Below are 17,099 nucleotides of genomic sequence, written 5' to 3' on the forward strand. Positions count from 1 at the left end.
AAACACACAATGAACAAATGGGGCTAGGTTTGATAGGACTTCATAAAATTCATTAATTTTGGGGCACCTGGGTGGCTCAGTCAGTTGAGCGACTGACTTCGGCTCAGGTCATGATCTCATGGTTTGTGAGTTTGAGCCCCGCGTGGGGCTCTGTGCTGACAGCTCGCAGCCTGGAGCCTGCTTCGGATTCTGTGTCTCCCTCTCTCTCTCTGCCCCTCCCCCACTCATGCTCTGTCTCTGTCTCAGAAATAAATAAACATTAAAAAAATTTTAATTCATTAATTTATATTAATTAGCAGAAGGTCCATTTGAATTAAACAAATTCAGAAATTCTGAGTATTTAAAGGCATGCAGTTGTAAAACATTCTGTGCCTACAGCTATTCAAACTGACCACAGCAAACAGTTTACCTTTACGTATGTGGCACATTTGTATCTTGAAATATGAAGCAGCTTGGTCTCTGTGTGTCCCCTCTCCTCTCTTACTTGTGCCCTAGGGCAATTTTCCTTCCTCTCATCCAGAAACAAAAATTCAAACAAATCTATAAGCAAAGTGCCTGATTTTCTTAATCTTCATGTGTATACTTCTCTTTCATATAATGTCCATACTGTTTTTCACTATTTTACTGAGCAGTAAAACATTATATTTTTGTTTACCAAAATGAAATCATAATCTACATATCCCCTTGAAAGCTAATTTTTCCAGTTCACATTCATCATTTCAGAAAATGTTCATCTCACCTAATATTAGAATTTAGATTCTCCTCATGGCCCTAAATACCCCTTTTAAGACTGATTTGCACAAATCACAGCCCATACATTTCACCTATTTTATTTCTTATGTCTCTTTTCATTTAGAACAGATCCTTTATTTTAATAATGCTGAACTATTATCTTACAGGATATACCACTTTCTAAATCTGTCCAGTTACTTCATGATGAATTTTAGCTTGTTCCTTACTTCATAAACTGAGAGCTACGTCTAAAGGCTCTAGGGATTCAAGTTGAGCATATTTGGCTAGATAATTCATAAATGATGTTACCAACCTCATTTTGCAACACCTGAGAAAACATGTAACATCTGGCCGAGCCCCATTAATGATACTAAGCTTAACCACTGAATTAGAGTGGTGACAGTTTGATTTCTCTATTTAATAGTTAACATTTTTCCCTTTGCAACCTGAAACAATTTGAATGGTGTTGCTTTGGCATTATACAAGTGTTTCGTTCACCATCATCCATTCCCTTAATGGTTTTAACATCAACTGATAATCCTGAATTAACAATTTCATTATATCACTGGCCTATAAAGCAAGGAATAACACGAGCAAAAATCCCTGCTCTCATGGAACTTACTATCTAGTAGGATAGTAGGATAGAGAAACAATAAACATAAAAAGTTAGAAAAATACTCTATGAAGTATATCATGTGGTACAAAGTGCTACAGAAATAAGGCTGGGAAGGGATGAGGAAATGGGATGGAAGAGAGGACTATGGGATTGTTGTACTGAATAAGGTGGTCAGGGAAGGCATCACAAGGTATCTGTGACTTTTGTGCAGGGACAGTGGACATCTGGGGGAAAGAATCATTCCAGATAAGTGCAAAGGCCCTGGGGTGGGAGACTGCTCATATGTTCAAGGGCCAGCTAAGAGACCAAGGTGGCTGGAGCCGAGATAGGAAAAGAGAATGAAAAGTGGTCAATGAGTAGACAAGAGAGTGTGCAGATCACGGAGGTCTTGAGGGCCAATGTAAGGGCTTTGACTTTTACTCCAAGACAGGCTAGAAGCAGAGGAGCAACTTGGCCTGTCTCACATATTATAGGAATTTCACAGGCTGGTTTCAGCATGGACATGTAAAGAGAAGTTATCACCCCTATTCTTACGACAAGAAGAAACTGAAGCAAACTGAAAATCGGTAATCTTCTTGGACCTGTTAGAGAACTGAGGTTGCAGAGCAAAGGGCTACCCTGAAATTTGGAGACACAGGAGAATATGAGATCACAGCCAAGATCTACCTACCAGGAGCAAAAGCTGCTAGAGCCATAACCTGGCAGGAACACTTGAACGGTAATTTTGACAAACTGACAGAAGCAGAATATAGACTAGAGTGACAGTGAATAGCTCCTGGTGGCCTAGGCTGACGCTCAGATTTTCTTGGCTTTTCCCTCCAGGGTCCCCCAGATTCTCACAGGAAAGAGATGCCCTCATAGCTCTGGCAAGAGGAGTAGAAAGGTAACTATTTTGAAATACACCCAGAGTATTCTCCATGCCAAAGGCTTACTCTCCACAAAAAGGACTTCACCAGAGCCTTGCCTCGCCAAGGTCAAAAATCCATATGCACACAAAATAGAGTATAGGACAGGCAGGAGAGGAAATTAGGAAGTTATTGCAATACCTGTAGGAGGCAAAGATAGAGTTGGCTTTTTTTCCAGGAAGAGTCTAGAAAAGACTGTGACTGGAGGAAACGGCAAAAGAAAGCCAAATAGTGAGTTTGTTGAAAGGAGGATAGTTTCTAGTCATGGACAGGGAAAGAAGAAGGTTAACCATCCCTCTCTGATTACAAAGTGAAAGGGTCTCTCCCTGAGCCATACGGGCCAAGAGATGGGCGAACCATTATTCCCATGGCCAATTCACTAGTCACCTATGGGCAAACTGCTCTTCAGGAGTGCTGACACTTGTAAGTCTTCTGAACAGAGGGCAGAGGATTCAGTTCCTGGAGTGGGGACCAGGGCATCAAGAGGAACATTTCTTCTGTCAGTGGAAGGTGGAACAGGAAGAGAACCTGGAGAAGTTATCCTTGTGCCAACTCTTCACTACAGTTTGCAAGCATCCCTTGTCCAATGCACTGTATGATTTTGGAAATGGACACTATTAGCACTCCTCGGCACAGCTACGTGGTCCTAAGGCCACAGAATCATACATTCACATTAGGAATCACCCCTTCAAGTCCCCTCAGATCATGACAAATTTCTTGGCATATTTTTTTTGTCATGGCTATAGCTCATGTGGTTGTGGGTCAGTGTTCCAGATTGCAAAGATGCTAATCACGCCCATCCAAACATTAAAGGATTACACTAAGCCCTGGGGTCTGCTGACCTTTACCCTGTAGTTCCTCAAGCATCTCCTTGAAAGTACCTGAAGTCACTGTAAAACTTATATTTTATCCTTCAGGTATTCTTGTTTTTGTTTTTTGGTTTCTACAAATCCAACATCAACCCTTGTTTCTTCTCAAATTAGTCAAAACTATTTGTCAGAGCACAGCACAAATGACAGCAGCCACACTACAGTATGTAGAATATTCTTTTTTATGAAAAGATTCTCCTGGGGGTGCCTGGGTGGCTCAGTGGGTTAAGCGTCTGACTCTTGATTTTAGCTCAGGTCATGATCTCATGGTTCATGGGTTCAAGCCCCACATCAGGCCCCCGCTGACAGTGTGGAGCCTGCTCAGGATTCTCTGTCTCTCTCTCTCTCTCAATAAATAAATAAACATTAAAAAAAAGAAAAGATATTATCTCGGGCTTGGTATCTCTGGTTTCACTGCCATTTCTGTGACAGCAGCTGGAGATTCATGGGCTGCCCAATTTCAAGGTAGTCTCCAAAGCACAGCAGATGAGACACAAGAGGACTCTCACTTTTAGTAACTCCTGTGCTGGCTCATTTCTATGTCATGGTGACTGCACTCTGAACTTCACAGATAACATTACTGAGATTTCCTAGTTCACTATGAATGGATGGACAGACAGATGAATATCGGAAAGCAATGTTAAATTAACAGTTGAACTCACTTTATAAAAGGGAGCTCTCAAAATACTTCCTTCCAGGCAGAAGACATCCTTATTTTCTACTTCTTATATTTTTAGTAGCAAAATTTGGGAAGTATGTGGGGCTAAAGGAATCATATGGAAGATGACTTCGTTAAGTGATTATTGGCCCTCAATCTGATGGTCTCTCTGACCTAACATACTGAACCTAGAATGAACTAGTAAGTGTAAGCTGATGAAGTGCCCTTGGGCTGGATTTACTCATCAACAAATATCTAAACAAGTTGTAGTATCACTTTTCTAGCCTTAGAAGTTGATATCTGATCACACAGCTGATTCTAATGACCTCTAAATAAAAGAGAGAAATCAAGTTCAACAGCTAAAAAATTAGGGAACTATTACTGAGATACTTACCACATGTTGTTGTGAACCAAACACTGAAAAAGATACAGGTAGGAGTTTTTTAAAATAAAAAATTCCTCAGAGTTGATATCATAGTCTACTGAACTTTATGTTTTGACTGTGGTATTTTACTTTCAAAACAGATTAGGAAAATAATATGTAAAGCTAGAAATAACAAGGGAATCTATAAACCTGAAGGTCCTATGGAATAGACTCAGAACTTTCTCAGCAAATGTGGTGAGTTAACATCTATACACATATAGGAAACAACTAACCAAACATTACAAAGCCAAAAGTTAATTCCACCCTGTTGAGTGTGGCCAAAAGCCATACTATTTTATTTTAATACAATAAAGACTATATCAAACATCCCCAGAATCTGGACCAGAGTACGTAAGAACTAAACTATTCTGACAAAATGCAAGCTGAGTAGTCATATTCCTTTACATAATTTTTTGCATCAGTCACCCAATTTTGTGTCATACAATTTTTTGCATCAGTATAATGCAAAGCACCTTTAGAATGATAGAAACATCTGAGCTCTGCACTTCCTAGTCGCATGGCCAAGAACAAAAAAATCTCCTGAACAATGTGACCTACAGCTTTCCCAACTGAAAAACTGAACCGTAGTCCCCATCTTGCAAGGTTGTTGAGGAGGTTATAAATAATATGGGTAAAATGTCTGATTTTGAATGCCTACTGCTATTCTTAGAGGGTAGTCTTTCATTAAGTAAATCTGACGTAGGTGTGCTTGGCTACTTCCTGTAACTCTGTGTCCTCCCAAAAAGTAGAAATTTCAGTAGTAATTCGTAGATCGCATTTTCACATAGAAAGCTGGCTACTTTGTATTTATTAGAGATGTGCCACTCAGGTCCCCCTTCCAAAGAGGGCTTGCTGCTCAGCTGTGAGGAGTGTGGTTTGCTCAAGGCCTCCAGCTGTTAGTCCTCCAGGGTCTGCTTCAGCTTTCCAACCAAGGTCACACCATTTGTGGAGTGGCCCTGGGCCAATGACTGTGCCAGACAGTGGTGGCCAAGAACATGTTCCTCTCACAGCAGCCTCCAGTCAATGAATGAACAAAGCAGGAATACACCCAACGCAGCATTCCTCCGACAGGCAAGCCATGCTCCTGAGCTCCCCTTGGGCAGGCAGAGGCTTGGCCAGGTGGGCAGGGCAAAGCGACAGCGCCCCCCACCCAGTCCCACTCCCTCTCATTCCCATTCACAGGCTTACTCCCGGTAAATATTTTACACCCTAACAGCCTTGGCATCTGCTTCCAGAGAACCCAAACTGGGACACCTAGAAAACGTTTAAGAGATCTGTGTTACCAGACAATGATCACCACCACCACCACCACCAATCCAGCTAGAAGAATCCATGGAAATGCAGAAGCTCTTTATAACTTTGTCTAAAACATCCCAGGCAAGTGTCTACTCTGTTCTTTTTTGTCCCCCAGCTATACTGAGATATAATTGATATGCCACGTGTATAAGGTTAAGGTGTACAACCTGTTGATTTCACACACTTACATAAGGCAAAATGGCTAGCACCATACCTTAGCTAACATCTCCATCACATCACATGATTACCATTTCTCTTTTGTGGTGAGAACATTTAGGATCTACTCTCCTGGCAACGTTGAAGTATATGACGCAGTATTGTTGACCATAATCATAACGCTGTACATTACATCTTCAGAACTTAGTCATGTTATAACCGGAAGTTTGTATGCTTTGACTAGCATCTCCCCATATCCCCCTCCCCGAGCCCCTGGCAACCACAACTCTATTATAAATTAACACTTCATGCCTTCAGTCTTCCCTCAACGTGTTAAACCAACGTTAGCATTTGTGCATATTTTTCCTGTTTGCTCCAATATGAATTTGCTTGCTGCAACTTAGGCTGCCTTCTACATGCATTCACTGTGAAGATGAAGAAAAAGCACCTACAATGTGATTTCAAGACATGTAGGCTGTGCTTTTGCTATTGATCAAGACTCTCAACCTCTTTAGACATGCCTCGGAGGTGTTACTTCCCAAGCTATTAATCACTTTTATTGCTTTTCTCTGGATGTTATCCAAACTCTCCACCCTGCAGCTGTCTTCTGATGAACAGTTTCAAACTCATAGCAGGTCTCTAGGAAGAAGCTGGCTTAGTATAGAAAGATGGAGAAGCTGAATGGCCAGAACTCCAATGACTAGGATTAACTATGGAAACTGGCTGCAAAAACTTTCTAATTATGCTTACCTTTATCATTCAGTAATTGTGTAATTCAAAATATTGGATTTGTTTATATCCCACCTCATTCTATTGCTTTGGGATGCAGAGCTCTAAATATATCTGTCAAGTCCATCTGATCCAATGTCTCATTCAGGGCCCTTGTTTCTTTATTGACTGTGTGTCTAGATGATCTATCCATTTCTGTAAGTGGAGTGTTAAAGTCCCCTGCAATTACCACATTCTTATCAATAAGGTTGCTTATGTTTGTGAGTAATTGTTTTATATATTTGGGGGCTCCTGTATTCGGCATGTAGACATTTATAATTATTAGCTCTTCCTGATGGATAGACCCTGTGATTATTATATAATGCCCTTCTTCATCTCTTGTTACAGCCTTTAATTGAAAGTCTAGTTTGTCTGATATAAGTATGGCTACTCCAGCTTTCTTTTGACTTCCAGTGGCATGATAAATAGTTCTCCATCCCCTCACTCTCAATCTGAAGGTGTCCTCAGGTCTAAAATGAGTCTCTTGTAGACAGCAAATAGATGGGTCTTGTTTTTTTATCCATTCTGATATCCTATGTCTTTTGGTTGGCGCATTTAGTCCATTTACATTCAGTGTTATTATAGAAAGATACAGGTTTAGAGTCATTGTGATGTCTGTATGTTTTATGCTTGTAGCGATGTCTCTGGTACTTTGTCTCACAGGATCCCCCTTAAGATCTCTTGTGGGGCTGGTTTAGTGGTGACGAATTCCTTCAGTTTTTGTTTGTTTGGGAAGACCTTTATCTCTCCTTCTATTTTAAATGACAGACTTGCTGGATAAAGGATTCTTGGCTGCATATTTTTTCTGTTCATCACATGGAAGATCTCCTGCCATTCCTTTCTGGCCTGCCAAGTTTCAGTAGAGAGATTGGTCACGAGTTTTATAGGTCTCCCTTCATATGTTAGAGCACGTTTATCTCTAGCTGTTTTCAGAATTTTCTCTTTATCCTTGTATTTTGCCAGTTTCACTAAGATATGTCGTGCAGAAGACTGATTCAAATTACGTCTGAAGGGAGTTCTCTATGCCTCTTGGATTTCAATGCCTTTTTCCTTCCCCAGATCCGGGAAGTTCTCAGCTATTATTTCTTCAAGTACACCTTCACCACCTTTCCCTCTCTCTTCTTCCTCTGGAATACCAATTATCCGTATATTATTTCTCTTTAGTGCATCACTTAGTTCTTTAATTTTCCCCTCATACTCCTGGATTTTTTTTATCTCTCTTTTTCTCAGCATCTTCTTTTTCCATAATTTTATCTTCTAGTTCACCTATTCTTTCCTCTGCCTCTTCAATCCGAGCCGTAGTTGTCTCCATTTTATTTTGCATCTCGTTGATAGCATTATCCCACCTCATTCTAGAGAATATTTTGGATGTGCCTAATTAAAATGCACCAAGGGTCAGCAATACACAAAGCATGGCCTCAGCAGAAACACAAAACTTCACATTTACAATCAGTTCCATAATAGGCATTTTTAAAATCTCCCTATTAAAATAACATGAATGGCACTTACACCTACACACGTCTCTAAAAGTGATGGTGAAGGGCACAACACAATGAAGAAGGACCACATTGTGTTACCTTTCTCTGAATCTTTTAAAATAAGAGCCACCAACTCTGCTTGCAGTCTGTGTTTTTTGTAAGCTGGCTTTCTTGGCCTGCAGAATATGGTGTGACCTGCTCTTCCAGCCTATTCTTCAACAATCCCTTTACCCACTCTAAATTCTGGTTAGACTGAACCATATGCTATTTCTCTCTAAACACTGCTGCTTTCCCTAGCCCTCTTACGTTCATTTCGTATGTCCTCAAATGGATTCTCCCCTCACTCAAAATAGGTTAAGCCATCCAAAGCCCAATTTGAAAATCTCCTTTGCCTGGAAGCCCTTTCTAAGAAGGTTGTACCTTCTCCCTTCTCCGAATTCCTAGAGCACTCTATTGGAATGATCCCATTCTACACTATGCTGTCTGACACATGTATGTGTCTTACATCATGTTTCTGTGGCCAGAAAAAGGATCAGGTTTCTCTTTGTATTTCTGACAGCTTTCTGCCAAATTATCTATCCAGTAAGTCACTGAATTGTCCACAGATACATGCCAGGCACTGAAGTAGATATTGGGAAAATAACCCACCAAAATTGACTTCGTATCTATCCTCAAGGAACTTCTGGGCAGAAGGGACTACAGAAAATGCAATGACCATAGTTTCACAGCAGGCAGAGGGTTCCTGGGCTGGTGCAGGAGACATTGGAAGGGCTCCTAATCTGGATTTCAGGATCAGGGACTCCAATAAACACTAATATGCAAACATTTAGCCAAAAGAATAGGCTGGGTGGTGGTGATTGCTACTGGTAGAGAAATAAGTCATGAAAACACCAGGGGACAGTTTCAAAGCATCAAGAGAGGAGCATGAGGACAGGTGGAGTAGCCCCTAAACTCAGAGGTGTGGTTGACATTTAAGCTAGGTCGTGACAGGCCTCTTACATGTGAGGGAGTTCAGATATTAGCATAAGGACAAAGGCAAGCCACTGAAAGATAAACATAATTTGCATTTTCAAACAATCCTTCTGGCTTTAGTTCATAGACTAGGTTGCAAGAGAGCAGGACAGGGAACAGGGAGACGAATTAGTAGCCTGTTTGCAGTAATCCAGGCAAGTCTCTATAAGTGGTATGATAGGAGGTTTATACTCACATATTTAAATAAGCATCATATGCCAAATTCCAACTAAAATGCATTATGTACCAGCTCTCACTCTCTCCGTGAAAAAATTTTAAGTGAAACCGACAGAAAATATGCACTCCCCCATATGATCAAGGGGCCTCCGACTGTCCTGTGCCAGACTGCCTTGTCCAACATCTGGATTTTTAGTACACCTGGTAACACTTAAGCATTTTAACCATATTTATCATGGAGAAATTCACTGAGTTTCCAAGCACTGTTGTAGTTCACAGCTCATACACTCAATCAATCAATACTGCAAGCATCTTTATTTTTGCAACAGAAATAATTACTATACTTAATTGATAAGCAGTGAGGACAGAGAATATAAGCAGGAAAACCACTACCAAGGAATGATGCCATATTCTCTTCCTTATGACCATGGGCAAAATCAGCAGGCACTTTTGCTTCTGCCATTTTTTTCTGAAATTTTTTTAAGTTTATTCATTTATTTTGAGAGAGAGAGAGAGGAAGAGAGAGCCAGAGAGGGGCAGAGACAGAGAGGGAGAGAGAATCCGAAGCAGTGCAGAGCCCAATGCAGGGTTCTATTTCACAAACCATGAGATCATGACCTGAGCTGAAATCAATAGTCACCTGCTTAACCGACTGAGCACCTCCAGGCGCCCCGCTTCTGCCTTTGTTTAAAGCTGATTTGGAGATAAGAAACAGTGTAGAGCCCACTACATTGGGACGGTATGTTTTTGGTTAGGGTATAGCATGAAATTCCCTGTATAATATAAAGCTGTTTTTGAATGACAGGAAAAGAGAGATGGGAAATACACCATGCGATATTTCCCTCATGGTTATAAAATATAACCCCTCCACCATCACTATGAGCTCACAGACAGATAAGTGTTCTCTACTATATAGATAACTCAGCATTATAGTGAGGAATTGGGAATTATTTTTAATAGCTGCCATAACAACTAACTAATACCAAAAAGAAGAACCATAAATTTTTTTTTTGGAAACAGGTAATCTTTCTTGGCAAATGTCCTCATTATCTGATTTACTCAAAATTAAATAATTTAATTCATTCAGTGCATCTTAAACTATACACCAAGAAATTATATTACACATGACAATGTCCTATGGATTCCTAATGTAGCTGTTACCATTTGATTCTGTTTAGTCTTAACAGATGTGGTAATTGGTTGCAGCTGTTATAAAAACATTGAAGGAAATAATCAGCAAAACTAAAAGGCAACCGAAAGAATGGGAGAAGATATTTGCAAATGACATATCAGATAAAGGGTTAGTATCCAAAATCTATAGAGAACTTACCAAACTCAAAATCCCAGAAAACAAATAACCCAGTGAAGAAATGGGCAAAAGACATGAATAGACACTTCCCCAAAGAAGACATCCAGATGGCCAACCAACACATGAAAAAATGCTCAACATCACTCATCATCAGGGAAATACAAATCAAAACCACACCTGTCAGAATGGCTAACATTAACAATTTAGGCAACAACAGATGTTGGCAAGGAAGTGGAGAAAGAGGATCTCTTTTGCATTGTTGGTGGGAATGTAAACTGGGTGCAGTCACTCTGGAAAACAGTATGGAAGTTCCTCAAAAATTAAAAATAGAACTACCCTACGACCCAGCAATTGCACTACTAGGTATTTATCCAAGGGATATAGGTATGCTGTTTCAATGGGACACATGCACCCCAATGTTTATAGCAGCGCTATCAACAAGAGCCCAAAGTATGGAAAGAGCCCAAATGTCCATCAATGGATGAATGGATAAAGAAGATATAGTATATATGTGTATATATATACAGTATGTATTATGTATATATATATATATATATATATATATATATATATATATATGTGTGTGTGTATATACACACACACAATGGAGTATTACTCGGCAAACAAAAAGAATGAAACCTTGCCATTTGCCACTATGTGGATGGAACTGGAGGGTATTATGCTAAGCGAAATTAGTCACTCAGAGAAAGAGAGATATCATATGACTCACTCATATGAGGACTTTAAGATACAAAACAGATGAACATAAGGGAAGTGAAGGAAAATTAATATAAAAAACAGGGAGGGGGACAAAACATAAGAGACTCTTAAATATGGAGAACAAACAGAGGGTTGCTGGAGGGGTTACAGGAATGGGGGATGGGCTAAATGGGTAAGGGGCTTAAGGAATCTACTCCTGAAATAATTGTTGTACCATGTGCTAACTAACATGGATGCAAATTATAAAAAAATAAATAAATTATAGGAAGTAGAAAAAAAAAAAGAAAAACATCTAGGCCACATGGATTGGGGCACTGTTCTACAAGAAAAACACTTAAGCCTGATTTGCCTTCCTATTTGTCTACAAGCTAAAGTGGTTCAAAATTGACATTCTTGGAGCCAAGATGGCAGAACAGCATGGAAGTTTTTTGTGTGTCTCGCGTCCACGAAATACAGCCAGACCAACACTAAACCATCCTACACACCTAGAAAACTGGTTGGAGGATTAACACAACAATATGCACAACCTGAACCACAGAATTCAGCAGGTACGCGGTGCAGAGAGGTGAATTTGGGGAGTGAGAAGCCACAGAGGGTAGGGAACCACTTTTGCAGGTGGAGAGGATGGGGACTGGGGAGGGAGGGAGAACACGGGAAAAGCACCCCTCCCCAAAAGCAGCTGGAGAGAAAGTGGAAAATTGGGAACAGCCACAGGGACTAAACTAAAAAGGGAGAAAGGAGAAAGGAAAGGATTTAAATTCCATTAAAACTGTAAACAAGGGGAGTGCAAAGGTTGCAACTCTATAGCTCGATAATACCTGGCAGTGCTCTGGTGGGAAGGACGAATCCCCAGGAACAGAGTGGGGTCCAGGAGGTTCTCAGGCCACATAGGAAAAAGCGGTTCCACTGCTGGAAGGACATTTGGTAGAGACTGTTGAAACCTCCTGGTCCCAGCAGACCCCAGAAAACGGCCACATTCACTGGTGCTGGAACAAGGTCATTAAGGGTGAAGTCTGGTGCCAGATGTGTGTGGTGATTTTCCATAATCCCTGAAACACTGTTGCTACACTGTCTCCCGAACTTTTTCTGGGGCGTGCTGGCACCTGGCCACAGTCTCAGGGCACCAGAAGCAGCAGGGTCGAGCAGGCATTCCTGGGTGCAGCCGGCATTTGGCCTTTGCTCGGTGAGACCCTCCCACAGAGGGGCAGAATGGGTCAAAGCCGAAGTCCTTCGGAAGTAAGGGGCCGGGGAAAACAGCCACATCTGAGACAAAACACGGGAGAGAGGTACTGCCTGGGGCCTGGTCACGGAGAGTGAAAAAGCGGGGAGTGGACAAGAGCTGAAGACGGAGGATAGGTGTGCCATTGCTGGTCTGGGAGAACAGACTGGGTGGCGCCATTTTCACTGCTCCCACGCATGCGCACACACACCTATGAGCACTGCAACAATCCACCCCAGTAGGCTAGCAGCGCCATCTAGTGGAGAGTGTAGCTGTTACACCGAGCCCTGCCCAACAGGGCCAACCTCGCTCTTCAAGAACACAAGTCTCACCGCCAGCTTAGTTTATGGACTATAAAGCGCTACATAGACTGACTTCTAGGGGAAAACGAAGCAATTTCAGTCCTACTTCAATCTGTTACAGGGTTCATCTATTCAATTTTCTTTCATTTTTTTTTTGGCTTTTTTTTCTATTTTACACTTTTCTTTTTCTTGAATACAGAAAGAAAAAATTCATTTTTATTTTCAATTTTTATTAAAAAAATTTTTTCCTTAATTTTTATTAGTATATTTTTTCTTTTGTGTAAAATTTTTCAAATTTCATTTTACTTCCATCATTTTATTTTAGTCTACTTCAGTGTATTCACCTTTTCAAATTTTCAAACAATTTCCTTTTTTTCTCTTTTTCATTTCTTTTTTTTTCTTGAATGCAGAAAGAGAAAAACTTCATTTTTACTTTCAATTTCTATTAAAAACATTTTTTATTTAATTTTTATTACTATATTTTTTGCTTGTATGTAAATTTTTTCAAATTCTATTTTACTTCCATCATTTTATTTTAGTCTACTACAGTGTATTCACATTTTCAAATTTTCAAACGATTTCTTTATTTTTCTTTTTTTAAATATTTTTTTCTTTTTCATTTCTTTTCTCTTCAATACAGAAAAAGAAAAAAATTCATATATATTTTTAAATTTTATTAAAAATATTTTTCTTTAATTTTTTTCTACTATATTCTTTACTTTTGTGTATATTTTTTCAAATTATATTTTACCCCGATCATCTCATTTTAGTCTACTTCAGTGTATTCATTTTTTCAAATTCTCAAATGATTTCCTTGTTTCCCCCCCCTTTTTTTTCTCTAATCTGTCAAACCAATTTCAACACCCAGACCAAAACACACCTAAGATCTACCATCATCTATTCAATTTTTGTGTGTGGGTGTGTTTTTAATTTTTAACTTTATTAGTTTTTTATTTTAATTTTTTTAATTTCAATTTTTCTACCTCATTAATTCCTTTTCTCCCTTCAAAATGACAAAATGAGGGGCGCCTGGGTGGCGCAGTCGGTTAAGCGTCCGACTTCAGCCAGGTCACGATCTCGCGGTCCGTGAGTTTGAGCCCCGCGTCGGGCTCTGGGCTGATGGCTCGGAGCCTGGAGCCTGTTTCCAATTCTGTGTCTCCCTCTCTCTCTGCCCCTCCCCTGTTCATGCTCTGTCTCTCTCTGTCCCAAAAATAAATAAACGTTGAAAAAAAAAATTTTTAAAAATAAAAAACAAAATGACAAAATGAAGGAATTCACCCAAAATAAAGAGCACGAAGAAAAGTCAGTCAGGGATATAACCAACACAGATACAAGCAAGGTGTCTGAACCAGAATTTAGAATCACGATAATAAGAATACTACCTGGAGTCGAGGGGCGCCTGGGTGGCGCAGCCGGTTAAGCGTCCGACTTCAGCCAGGTCACGATCTCGCAGTCCATGAGTTCGAGCCCCGCGTCAGGCTCTGGGCTGATGGCTCAGAGCCTGGAGCCTGTTTCCGATTCTGTGTCTCCCTCTCTCTCTGCCCCTCCCCCATTCATGCTCTGTCTCTCTCTGTCCCAAAATAAATAAACGTTGAAAAAAAAATTAAAAAAAAAAAAAAAAAAAAGACTACTACCTGGAGTCGAAATAGATTAGAATCCCTTTCTGCAGAGATAATAGAAGTAAAATATAGCCAGAATGAAATTAAAAATGCTATAACTGAGCTGCAATCATGGATGGATGCAGCGGTGGCAAGGATGGATGAGGCAGAACAGAGAATCAGCCATATAGAGGACAAACTTATAGAGAAAAATGAAGCAGAAAAAAAGAGGGGGATGAAGGCAAAAGATAACTATTTAAGAATTAGAAAAATTAGTGACTCCTTAAAAAGGAACAACATCAATATCATAGGGGTCCCAGAAGAGGAAGAGAAATAGGGGTAGAGGGTTATGTGAGGAAATCATAGTGGAAAACTTTTCTAACCTGGGGAAAGACACACACATCAAAATCCAGGAAGCATAGAGGACCCTCATTAGAGTCAACAAAAACCGATCATCAACAAGGCATATCATAGTCAAATTCACAAAATACTCAGGCAAGGAGAGAATCATGAAAGCAGCAAGGGAAAAAATGTCCATAACCTACAAGGGAAGACAGACCAGGTTTGCAGCAGACCTATCCACAGAAACTTGGCAGGCCAGAAAGGAGTGACAGGATATATTCAGTGTGCTGAATCAGAAAAATATGCAGCCAAGAATGCTTTATCCAGCAAGGCTGTCAGTCAAAATAGAAAGAGAGATAAAAAGTTTCCCAGACAAACAAAAATTAAAGGAGTTTGTGACCAGTAAACCAGCCCTGCAAGAAATTTTAAGGGGGACTCTCTGAGGGGAGAAAAAATGAAAGAAAAAAAATATATATAAATACCAAAAGCAAAAAAGATTGGAAAGGACCAGAGAATGCCACCAGAAACTCCAACTCTATAAGCATCATAATGGCAATTAATTCATATCTTTCAGTACTCACTCTAAACGTCAATGGACTCAATGCTCCAATCAAAAGACATAGGGTAACAGAATGGATAAGAAAACAAGATCCATCTATATGCTGTTTACAAGATACCCACTCTAGACCTAAAGACACCTTCAGATTGAAAATAAGGGGATGGAGAACCGTCTATCATGTTAACGGTCAACAAAAGAAAGCCAGAGTAGCCATACTTATATCAGACAATCTAGACTTTAAAATAAAGACTGTATCAAGAGATGCAGAAAGGCATTATATCATAATCAAGGGGTCTATCCACCAAGAAGACCTAACAATTGTCAACATTTATTCGCCAAATGTGTACGCACCCAAATACATAAATCACTTAATCACAAACATAAAGAAACTCATCGATAGTAATACCATAATAGTAGGAGACTTCAATACCCCAGTCACAGCAATGGACAGATCATCTAATCAAATAATCAACAAGGAAACAATGGCTTTGAATGACACACTGGACCAGATGGACTTAAAAGATATATTCAGAACATTTCATCCTAAAGCAGCAGAATATACTTTCTTCTCCAGTGTACATGGAACATTCTCCACAATAGACCATATACTGGGACACAATCAGCCCTAAGTACAAAAAGATCGAGATCATACCATACATACTTTCAGACCACAATGCTATGAAACTCGAAATCAACCACAAGAAAAAATTTGGGAAGGTAACAAATACTTGTAGACTGAAGAACATCCTACTAAAGAATGAATGGGCTAACCAAGAAGTTAAAGAGGAAATTAACAAGTATATGGAAGTCAATGAAAATGATAACACCACAACCCAAAACCTCTGGGAGGCAGCAAAGGCGGTCATAAGAGGAAAGTACATAGCAACCCAGCCTTCCTAAAGAAGGAAGAAAGATCTCAGATACACAACCTAACCTTACACCTTAAGGAGCTGGAAAAAGAACAGCAAATAAAACCCCAAACCATCAGAAGACAGGAAATAATAAAGATTAGAGCAGAAATTAATGCTATTGAAACAAACAAAAAAAAAAAAAAAAAAACAGAACAGATCAATGAAACCAGAAACTGGTTCTTTGAAAGAATTAACAAAATTGATAAACCACTAACCAGTCTAATCAAAACAAAAAAGGAAAGGACCCAAATAAATAAAATCAAGAATGAAAGAGGAGAGATCATAATCAACACAGTAGAAATACAAACAATAATAAGAGAATATGATGAGCAATTATATGCCTATATAATGGGCAATCTGGAAGAAATGGACCAATTCCTAGAAACATATACACTACCAAAACTGAAACAGGAAGAAATAGAAAATTTGACAGACCCATAACCAGTAAGGAAATCGAATTATAGTAATCAAAAGTCTGCCAAAAAACAAGAGTCCAGGGCCAGATGGCTTTCCAGGGGAATTCTACCAAACATTTAAGGAAGAGTTAACACCTACTCTCTTGAAGGTGTTCCAAAAAATAGAAATGGAAGGAAAACTTCCAAACTCTTTTTATGAAGCCAGCATTACCTTGATTCCAAAACCAGACAGAGACCCCACTAAAGAGGAGAACTATAGACCAATTTCCCTGATGAACATGGATGCAAAAATCCTCAATAAGATATTAGCCAACCGGATCCAACAATACATTAAAAAATTGTTCACCACGACCAAGCGGGATTTATACCTGGGATGCAGGGCTGGTTCAATATCCGCAAAACAACGTGATTCATCAAATCAATAAAAGAAAGGACAAGAACCATATGATCCTCTCAATAAATGCAGAGAAATCATTTGACAAAATACAGCATCCTTTCTTGATAAAAACCCTCAAGAAAGTAGGGATAGAAGGAGCATACCTCGAGATCATAAAAGCCATATATGAACGACCCAACGCTAATATCATCCTCAATGGGGAAAAACTGAGAGCTTTCCCCCGAAGATCAGGAACG

This window comes from Lynx canadensis, chromosome C1 (assembly GCF_007474595.2).
Source record: "Lynx canadensis isolate LIC74 chromosome C1, mLynCan4.pri.v2, whole genome shotgun sequence".
NCBI classification, from domain to species: domain Eukaryota; kingdom Metazoa; phylum Chordata; class Mammalia; order Carnivora; family Felidae; genus Lynx; species Lynx canadensis.